The sequence below is a fragment of the Salvelinus alpinus genome, chromosome 2, assembly GCF_045679555.1.
Source record: "Salvelinus alpinus chromosome 2, SLU_Salpinus.1, whole genome shotgun sequence".
NCBI lineage: Eukaryota > Metazoa > Chordata > Actinopteri > Salmoniformes > Salmonidae > Salvelinus > Salvelinus alpinus.
In genome coordinates this window covers 72,502,607-72,513,079 of record NC_092087.1, presented here as the reverse complement: position 1 = coordinate 72,513,079, position 10,473 = coordinate 72,502,607, and the positions used below count along the sequence as shown (strand labels likewise).

Genomic DNA, 10,473 nt, shown 5'->3' with positions numbered 1-10,473 from the left:
ATGTACAAGCTTTGTGTGAGTGGTCAGTTGAGGACAATATCTCTCATCACATGATGTTCAATATAGATATGTATTCAATTGCATTATCCCCACATTTCACCTCCTAAAACTGCCATCCATGACGAATCTTGAGAGGACCATTATCTGTTTCCAGGCTTATATCGGTTTCAGTTCTTAACCATTTTGTTTTTAACCTTGGAAAGAGGTTGTGATTCGTCTTTTAAATTTGAGAATTAGGATTATACTGGTACACTGCTGCACAATCACATTGTCATTGATCAGAAAATAATAGATAATGGACCATCATTGCCCCCTAGTGGTATATCTGTCTCATAACATCCATGACTGAAAAGTCTTCAGTAGATGTGACATTCATTGCCCCACAACTGCTTTATCATACGTCTCAAAAGAAATGTCCTGTGTGGTTGAATAAACGTTTTAGCCATGTTTTCAATTATACCACAGTGCTGCATTACAATATAACCTACCAATCAGAAAATATCTTAACATCTTTCTCTCCTTCTCCTCCCCCCCTTATCTCTCTCCTCCCATGTTGTCTCTCTCCAGTTTGAGGCCCCTGGATGTGGAGTTTGAGCCGTCTGAGTAAAGCAGTCAAAATAGTCCCTGTCATCGCTAAGGCAGACACACTCACCCTGGAGGAGAGGGACTTCTTCAGACAGACGGTAAGGTGTGTGTGCACACACGTGTGTGTGTAATGTGTATACATGCACGTGTGTGTGTACACAAAAAGCCTATGACATTGATCTGTAGATTTGCTTTTAAACTAGTCCCTTTTGCACTACATCAACCTGACATGGCTGACATTAGGCCTTTACAGCAGGGTAACAAGAGGGTAAGATCACACACACGCCACCCGCGTGCACACACACAGGGTAACGAGAGGGTAAGATCACACACAGGCCGGTATGAAGCGATGCCAGGCATTACAAACAACAGCCATCTGGATAAACTACTGTACTCTGCCCAGTCTGAGTAGTGGCGGTATGAAACCCTGGAACACTTAACGGATGTTTTTAGCCAGAAAGGAGCATTTTAAGAAGGGATTTATTTCCATTATTCCAGCTTTCTGTAAACGTCCGAGGCAGCTGACATCTGCACAGATGCCAGTGTACTGTCTGTCTAGTAACTACTTGGTAGAGGCTGACTAGTAGCTACTTTGTAGAGGCTGTCTAGTAGCTACTTTGTAGAGGCTGTCTAGTACCTACTTGGTAGAGGCTGTCTAGTACCTACTCCCCCATAATGGAATGCATAACCCTTTCTGTTGATGACTGACTCATGCTTATGTTATAGAGACTAGAGGCCCTCTGCTGATTTAAATGGAAGTTTAAATTATTTAGAATTCAATGGAATTCCCAAATGCTACTTTCTCTTCCTGTCACTTTAACTCTACACCATACCAGGATACACAGGCCTAAACTACCTGCTTTGCCCAGTCTAAAGAGGCCTCTGCACCCCCCTCTGTTCCTCTGTTTTGTTGGCCAGTGTTCAGCCTGGGAGAAGAAAATGAACATGTACACACACACACACACACACACACACACACACACACACACACACACACACACACACACACACACACACACACACACACACACACACACACACACACACACACACACAAAGAAGAAAAGGACATGCACATTCCCTCTCTCGAGGGACGCTAGTCTCCACTCTCTGGCATCCTGCGACAGCTTTATTAATTCTGGAGGAGGATACACATTGGGCGACTTGGCTACCGTTTTCCCCGACAACGGCCAATGAGAACAAGGCAGAGTGAGATGGAAGCTCTGGGGCTTGTAACCAGCTTGTTTTGGTTGGCTGCATGGGCTGGGCAATGTATGACCCTGGGATTGTGATCTTACATTTTTCTTGATGTTTCTTTCTTGTTCTCTGCTCCCTGCAGCAGTTGACATGCATGCAAATGGAACAAAATAGCTTTTTATTTGGGTTTTGCCATCTGTGTCCAACAGTGTGTGCGTGCATGCTCTGTTATAGCTTTAAAAAATGTAGTCAGTTTACATTTCATCCTATAATGTAGGCCTAAGGCTGAGAAAGTTAAAGTTACAAGTTTAGACTTTCCAAGAAGTATAAACAGAGTAATGTAAAAAATCTGTTTGATCACCAACCAAGTGGAAACTGTCAAAGTAGTAATTGTGAGCGGAACGGTCATTAATTTAAAGGCCATCACTGCTGGCAGAAGAAGCCTGTCTGTGTTCGTCATTGTAAAGAAGGCGGCCATTTTGTGTCTGGCTGTATATTTGTTTAATGGTTGTTAACCTCCACAGTAAGTCTCCATGTTAGAGAACATGATATAGATTGTTTAAGGTCAACACCAGCCTTAACAACATGATTGAGTATTTATGGTGGAATCCGAGTGAGCTAACAGTACTGTCGAAATGTAGTCAATCATTTCATACTTGTATATTTATCGTTTCAATCATGGTGACCTTATACTGGTCCAAACAATCAGGGTATATGGAGATCTACTTGAAGAATGTTTATGATGTGACAAAGCCTCCCTTCACCGGTCTTTCCCCTGGTGGTGAGTGAAAGGCTTTGGTGTGTGATGTTGTACTGGGCAGGACACACACTCCTCCACCTCTAGGACTAGATGACTTGGTAGATGACATAAGGTGGAAATGGCCATTGTTTTGCCCTGACTGCTGTTCTATAGTACATTGATGAAACAGTGCAAACCTGGTGTTAGATTCTGATGTGTTTCTGTGTGTGTGCAAATCAGGGAAGAGCTGCGAGCCAACGGGATCGACGTCTACCCTCCGAAGGTGGTTGATGAGGATTCTGATGACCAGATGGATCAATGAGAAAATCAGGGTGCGTTTACAGTGTTGTAAATACACACACACACACACGACCAACCGACCAACGCATGGATTCATTATAAACCATGTGTTGTTTGTCGTCAGGAAATGATCCCATTTGCTGTGGTGGGGAGCAACCAGTAGTACCTGGTCAATGGAAAGATTCTTCTGGGCACAAACAAAGTGGGGAACCATAGAAGGTATTTCAACACACACACAACCATTACTATCCCTGTCAAACTAGTCATGTCAAAAGGGTTGAAGCAGATTTGCCATTGCCTGGCTGGACTGCACAGTACAGTGGATCAACCATGCATGTTACTGCTGCCAGTACATGTTTAAATCCCAGCCAACTGATTTAAACATCTGTCGTCTAACTCATATCCACGTTTCTCTGGTCTGTCTTTGACTAAACAGATTTAGGTGTAATAAACGCGAGGAGGACAATTTGCCGAACCTTCTGAATCCGGGGCACAATGGGGGAAATTGTGCACAGACACCAGGCCCGCCGTGTCCGGTCTGGAATGTGATGTCATGAGCCCTGCTGGTCGGCTACTGCACAGCAACCAAGCGGTGCCAAAGCCCTGGTTTGCCCTATGTAAATTACAATTGCCAGGGCGACCCCCCCCCCCCCCCCCCCCCCAAAAAAAAAAATGTCAACGTCGTTTTGGGCTCTAATATGTGTTTATTATGATCAAGTTCGATTCCCACTGTGAATTATTTTACCAATCGAGATACATATTTTAAATAGTGATCCATTCTGACTACTACATTTGTCCACACAGGACCACGTGCTGACACAGACCAATCACGGGCCGGCAGGCTACGAGGATGCTTGCGCCCTCATGCTGTAGACATTACGGTTAACTCTCTCAGGCAGGATGAAAATGACCACATCGACCATGTTCCTTTGCTAGTTACGGTCACTTTCACCATGATCCTTAGCGGATTTTTAGTTGGTGCCATTCAGTCCCATTCAGCAATATGGTGCGCTTCAAATTAGAATATTTCCGGCTTCATGCGCCATCGGGAGTTTTCCATAGGAATACGTGGATGACGTCAGCGCTATCACAATCTACTGGTTTGAATGTCTATGACAGACACTGGTGTAGACAGACAATAGTGTAGTTGAGAGCATGCGTGCACTCGCACACACAAACTCTCATAGTGTTTATGTTTTTTGGACTGCGCTGAGCATTCTTACTGCCAAGTTGGGGGTCATATCAAGTGAGCATCCATGACTCACCACTGGGGGGAATAGGGGGGTGGAGGTGATGAGAGAGGAGGGGAAAGAGGAATGTCAAAGCACCTGTTTACTGGCGGACCGACTGTTTCCGTCCTAGATTGCACCTGGCCCCTTCAGGGGCCCTCTTGGCCCTTGGTGAATGCTCCTTTCATCACTCCCCACTTGTATTGAACAACTATATTATTCTGGACCTCTTGCTGTTAGGTCTGTTCAAAGGACCAACCAACCAGAATTTAGCATACATAGCTTTCTAGAGTTCTAGTACTTGAGTCCTGTTCTGGAACTGTCAAGGTCTCCTACCCCATAGTCGATTGAAGCTCCTCAAATCTTTCTATTCAAGCTAGACACTTGCTTCTCAATCATCCTTCCGCAGCTGCGCTGGAAGGTGTCAGAGTTACAGCGGTGTTTGTCAGACCAGGAGACATCCCGAAAATAGATTTTTCTCACTAAAAAGTCTGCAGAGTTCAGAGTTTGGGCATCTTTTGCTCCACGACCCCCGCTAGCTCCACGACCCCCGCTAGCTTCACGACCCCCGCTAGCTTCACGACCCCCGCTAGCTTCACGACACCACTAGCTCCACGACACCACTAGCTCCACGACCCCCACTTGCTCCACGACCCCCACTAGCTCCACGACCCCCACTAGCTTCACGGGACTCATCTGAAGTCTGTACTGACTGTGCCAACTTCGGTCTGTAGAATCTGAACGCTTTGAGCTACATACTATTATGACCCCACTATCGAAAGCTGAGACTCACGGACACGTACATGTTGTTTTTCTCTACGACACCCACAAGCTTCACAAGAGTCGTCTGTGTATGGAAGTCGTTTTGTGCCCCGAAAAGGGGATAAATATGGGGAAAAATATAGGACAGACGCTTCAAAACATACTTCCTTCTGATTACATTTTTGACTATTTGTTTTGCCCCAAGGCTTAGACTCTATGGGGTTAAAACACACATGGACTTTAATTGAACTTTAGACAAAGGTATGTTTGTGGGAGCATGGATGTGAGAAATGTGGTTGCCCCCTGGCCAGGCTGTGTGCTCAGGCAGTGGGAGTGGGAGAGGGATGTATGGAGGGAGCAAGTGAGTGGAAGAGAGAGGTGTAGACGTGCCCAGCAGCTGTCATAGGAGAAGGTCAAGGGGTGTTAATACTTTCTGAATGCACATAAAATACTATCTAAAGGTAAACGTGTATTATTAAAGGGGCAATCTGCAGTTGCTTAATACATTTTTGGACTTTTAAATAAATTGTATATACCAATTGGTTCTTCGAGAATATAACTTATGAATGCCTCATGAGCTTAGTTCAACTCTTGTACCCCATCAGAACCCTAAATATAAGATTGTTTTACACCAACATTTGTAAACAATGTAAATTTAAGCAAGCACTGTATAGCCTCAAAACATGGTTAAAACTATAATTTTGATATAATGGATGGTCCGTCCTTGGGTTGATGTTTCTCTAGGTAACATTTATCACTAAATCCCCTCTGTGTTTCCTCTCTGTAAGGACCCACATGCAGAACATCAAGGACATCACCAGTAGCATCCACTACGAGGTGTACCGCGTCCGCAGGCTGAACGAGACCAACGCCCAGCCCAATGGCCAGCCCCCCAACACACTGGTTAACCCACAGCCACAGCAGGCCAACGGGGCGGCAGCACAGCACCAAGTCCTGACCCATGAGATGTAGATGTCTGACCACCCCAGAAACACACACACGCACATATGGGTTGTTCCACAAAATGAGACCCTTTTTGGGTAGTGTGACTTGAAGAGTTTTAAGAGCACATGGTCAACTTAATTTAAAATGCATGTTTTCCCCATCTCAAAAGGTTAAATAAAAAAATGACTATAGTAAGTGCCTATTAAAAGCCAAATCAAATAACAGGGTTGACGGTAACAGGGTTGATTATTTAATCTTAAATCATTCATAAATCCCTTTCTAACAGGGGAATGGAAGCTTGTGTGCAACAGGGAGGGGCAATTCAAAAAAAAATATTGTTAAAACATTTTTTGCCTGTCTATATATGGGTAATAAGGTATTATGCTCGACCTGCTCAGTTTATTCATTTTCATATGTTTCTTTGAATAAAAAAAGCAATAGTTTCATCATTAAAATGAGAGTTCAGTTCACGTAACAGGGTTGACCTTAAAACGAGGAACAGGTTTTCTTTCTTTTTTTTCCCTTAAAATGAATCACTAATCACATGAAATAAACAATACTCTTTAGAAATGACTTTGTCAAAGCAACAAAATAACTAGGGCTTTACAATGATGGTGAAAACTTGAACTGTTGGGGTTAAAATCTTACTAGAAATCCCAGAGCATGCACAGAGATACATGTCAAAATGCTGAATTTTGGCACTTTATCAAGTCTTATTCATATAAAAAATATACTTTTATTTCATTCATATAAACAGGCTTTTGTAATTAATGCACAATTTCTACTTTAAATATCAAAGGGATGCAAAAGGGACTCATTTTGTGGAACAACCCATATCTTTAATGGCTGGCAACTAATGTGACACACACACACACACCCAAACATGCAAACACCACGTGACACACATACACACATCCACTCACACTGAGCCTCCTCCGACATCTCCCCATCATCACTGGCTGACGTGACATAAAGGACTGTACATACCAATATCAAGTGTATAACCATTTTTACATGATCAACTGCTAAACAGAGTTTCTGTTAGCTGGAAGTTCTAGTGTAGGTCGTTGTAGGTCAGAGCTGTTGGATAAACAGTACAAGATGTCCCCTAGGGAGATGGGATGCCACAGTATTATAGCATACAGATGTGTACAGACCAGCTATCTAAGTATAGCACATTTAGTTCAACTTGAAAGACCTGGTCGAAATGACCTGGTCTACGTCTATGTTGTGCTGTATAGTGTTATTAGGAGGTAGGGTTTAGTTTCTTTGTAAATGTTGACACATCTGCACTGTCCAGTAAAACAGCAATGCAGTGTGGAGCAGCTTTGAAATCCCTTTGTCTTTTTCCATTGTGTTTTCATAAATGCAAGACCTCTTGCCAAACCATCCTGTCTATACCAATATGCTAATGTCATATTTGTGACAGTGCATTTTACATTTACTGTTGTGTTGTTATTATAATATTATAATTATTATAATATTATTGAGTTGTTTGGGTGTAGGGAACGCACCTGTTTTCTCCCTATGCATTTTCTTTTCTGTAAACCAATTAAATGTCCTTTTTGTTTATGCTTCTCATGTACTCACTTTTAATTGAGTTAGATGATGCTCATAGGCTACCAGCTTCTAAACACGCCCGTTGTTCTTCTGACATTCTCCTGCTGTCTTTCGTTACGGAGAAGAAACTAACGTCCGTTGGCGTAGCCTTTGAGTCTGGGTAGCCAGGCAAGGAAAACCTATGTAGACCCTATTTGGTTATATTTATCAGTATCTCCTTGCCCTCATACTTTGTCTCCCATTTATTCATAGAGAATTGTATGAATCTAGATTTACATTCTGTATTTTTGGGCATGATACAGAATAGGACTTCAGTAATTTCTAGCCTACATACACCGCTTGTAATAATATTTAGTTCCCTGACAGTTTTGCATTCCCGGTGTAGTCAATGTATAACTAACACCCTTATCTTCCCTACTAAACATTTATTCCAAAAAGTCATAAATGTTCCCTTCAGCCAAACACAATGACATAACATAAACAATGACGAAAGGTAATACAATGTTTATTGTTGTGTAATTTATGGTATGATAGATTAAGATGTATATTTGATACGCTATCTCAAAGAAATAGACTATTTTCTTGTTTACACTTATTCTGTATTGATTGCCAATTATCAACCTGACTCAACCAATCACAAAAGCCCCTTTCGTCATACGCAATTTGGCACGTCTGAAACCCTGCGAAACACGTGTTCATTTCGAAAACTAACAGAAAGGCTTTATCATTGAAGTTTGGGTTTTATTGTCATGACGGAGTATTTTTTTCAAAGTTATAATGAGGAAAACCAAGTTACAAGGTATTTCGAAAACAATATGATACTGGAAGTGGACTGATGGGGGTAAAATATACCTACCAAATTGCAATGAAACTTCTAAATATTTTTCGTTTGGTGACGATGTAGTTGTACCGTTGCAAGTAAACATCAGTCACATCTTTGGGGAATATAATTAATGGAAATATTCTAGGATTTGAAGGTGGTCAATGTATTTAACTGCCTTTATAGGCCTAATAAACAATGTTGGATAATAAACTACAATAGAGAAGCTACAAAGTTATTCCAAAATGTTCCAAGGCAAACAAGTGTAGGTCTGGGCTACAACAGAAGACATTAGGCTACTTTTTGTTTTCTAGAACGAATTTATTAATTTTACTGTAGCCTAGTAGAATTGCAGTTCTGACAACTCTTCAATTGTCAAGGCCAGACAGGTAGAGTGGGAAAATAGCAACTAGCTCACGACAGGCCATGTCCTGCGGGGCTACAACGCTTCAAACCGGAGCTTCACGAATCACACCTTGTTCACGCAACGCTGGGTACACTCATTCTTACCTCTCCTGTCATCTTTTCTCAGCTGCCAAGTACCATCAGTTCCTAAATCCACGTTGGCATGTTTAACTAGCTGTTCAGTTGAATAGGTCAGTCTATCTCACACTTTCGCTCTATGCCTTTCCCTGCCTCCCCAGACTCGTTTTGGAAGACCCGCCTGAACATTGAAGAAGCCTAATCATCTACTCGACTGACATTGATGCTGACTACTACTAGGGAAAAGGTGATGGGTTATACACAACTGTGTTCAAGTTAATAACGTGTGCTGGCTGTGTAAATGTGGTATATACGAATGACACCTGCCGTAATATGTAGATATATTGGTTAATGTACTAGGATGGTACCTAATGCTGTGTTTATAATATCTCGTAAATTCGCAGATATGAGCTTATGCCCCTCCAACTCGTAATTACTACTGGGAAACTTGTCTCCTCTCTGAGCTCCAACTTCTCCCACATGCTGAGCTCTGACGTCACCTACTAAGGAAATGACCTTGATAACAGCATTTTCAGCAGTTAAATGGAACAACAAAACATTATTTATGAAATAAATGACAATGTATTTATAGTGTGTTTGTACACTATAAATTGTTCATGAGCACAAAAGCTGTACTTTTTGTTTTTAGTTGACAGAGCTTGTTCGCCATTAGCCAAATGGCATTCTCAACGAGTTCCAAGCACGTGAACGCACACAACTCGTTGCGCCCAGTTTACAATTAGTTCCCCACTTGTTATGAACGCAGAATAACTTAGTAGTTACCTCAACCACTCCACAACCATCGTTAAAGGACGCCTTGAAAACGTTCTGTACTCAACGCAAGTCGTCTGTTGGCTAATTAACGGGGTCCTCTTGGCAGTGAAGAGCGAAGCTTATTGTGTTGGTATGCAAATGCTTTTGTTTAGAAGTGTGTGTGGGTCAGGGACTTTTCATACCCCTTCTCTTCTCTTGTAAAATGGCGAGACGTCGGGGTCGGCAGCACTCAAAATGGCGCCCACCTTGGCTCTTTCTCTCACCTTTTTCCCTGAACCATCCAGCCGGGTGGGCGCTCTCTATCCCTCTCTCACGCCCTTTCCTCTGGCTAGTACCTTTTGGATTTGGCTCTGTCTACTACTGCCAGGTAAAGAGCAGCTCATTATCTCACACTCTTTCCAGCACAGTGCCGCCGGCGTATCCCTTAGAGACGGAGAGGGAGAGAGACATGTGCTGCTCTCAGATCCATAGCAGCAGAGTTCACTCTGTGTAACGGTCCTGACCTGTTTTATGTTGTTTTTGTATGTGTTACCTGTCTCTGTGTTTGTGTTCTGCACCAGATAGGTCTGTATCGGTTTTTGTCACGTTTGTTATTTTGGTAGTTGTTTGTAGTGTTCACTGTTCTTTAATTAAACATGTTTAACACTAACTGCGCTGCATTTTGGTCCTCTCCTTCACCCCTGGAAGAAAACCTTTACAGAAACACCCACCACAACAGGACCAAGCGGATTGAGGAGAGAGAAAAGGAACTAAGGCACTGGACACAGGAGGAATGGTCTTGGGAGATCATGGACGGAAAGGGACCCTGGGGAAGGGTTGGAGAGAATCGCCGCTCTCGGGAGGAGAGGAAGGCAGCCACAGCCCAGGAGCGCTGGTATGAGGAGGCAGCACATAGGAGAGGCTGGAAGCCCGAGAGGCTCACCCAAACATTTCTTGGGGGGGGGCTAAAGGGGAGTGTGGCGAAGCCGGGTTGGATACCTGAGCCAACTCCCCGGGCTTGCCGTGGAGTAAGAGGGCGTCGTACTGGTCAGACACCGTGTTATGCGGTAAAGCGCACGGTGTCCCCAGTACGCGTGCTT

At 43.1% G+C, this 10,473-nt stretch overlaps 1 long non-coding RNA gene across 2 annotated transcripts; it reads left to right on the top strand.

Annotated features, from left to right (window-relative positions):
• The first annotated feature begins 8,003 nt into the window (after positions 1-8,003).
• Positions 8,004-9,249, top strand: LOC139551228 (uncharacterized). Of its 2 annotated transcripts, none has more exons than XR_011670234.1 (3): positions 8,004-8,116; positions 8,782-8,867; positions 9,025-9,249. It is a non-coding gene; the product is annotated as an uncharacterized lncRNA (long non-coding RNA). The 2 variants fall into 2 exon arrangements; XR_011670235.1 differs by lacking the exon at positions 8,004-8,116 and adding an exon at positions 8,444-8,631.
• Positions 9,250-10,473: the final 1,224 nt, after the last annotated feature.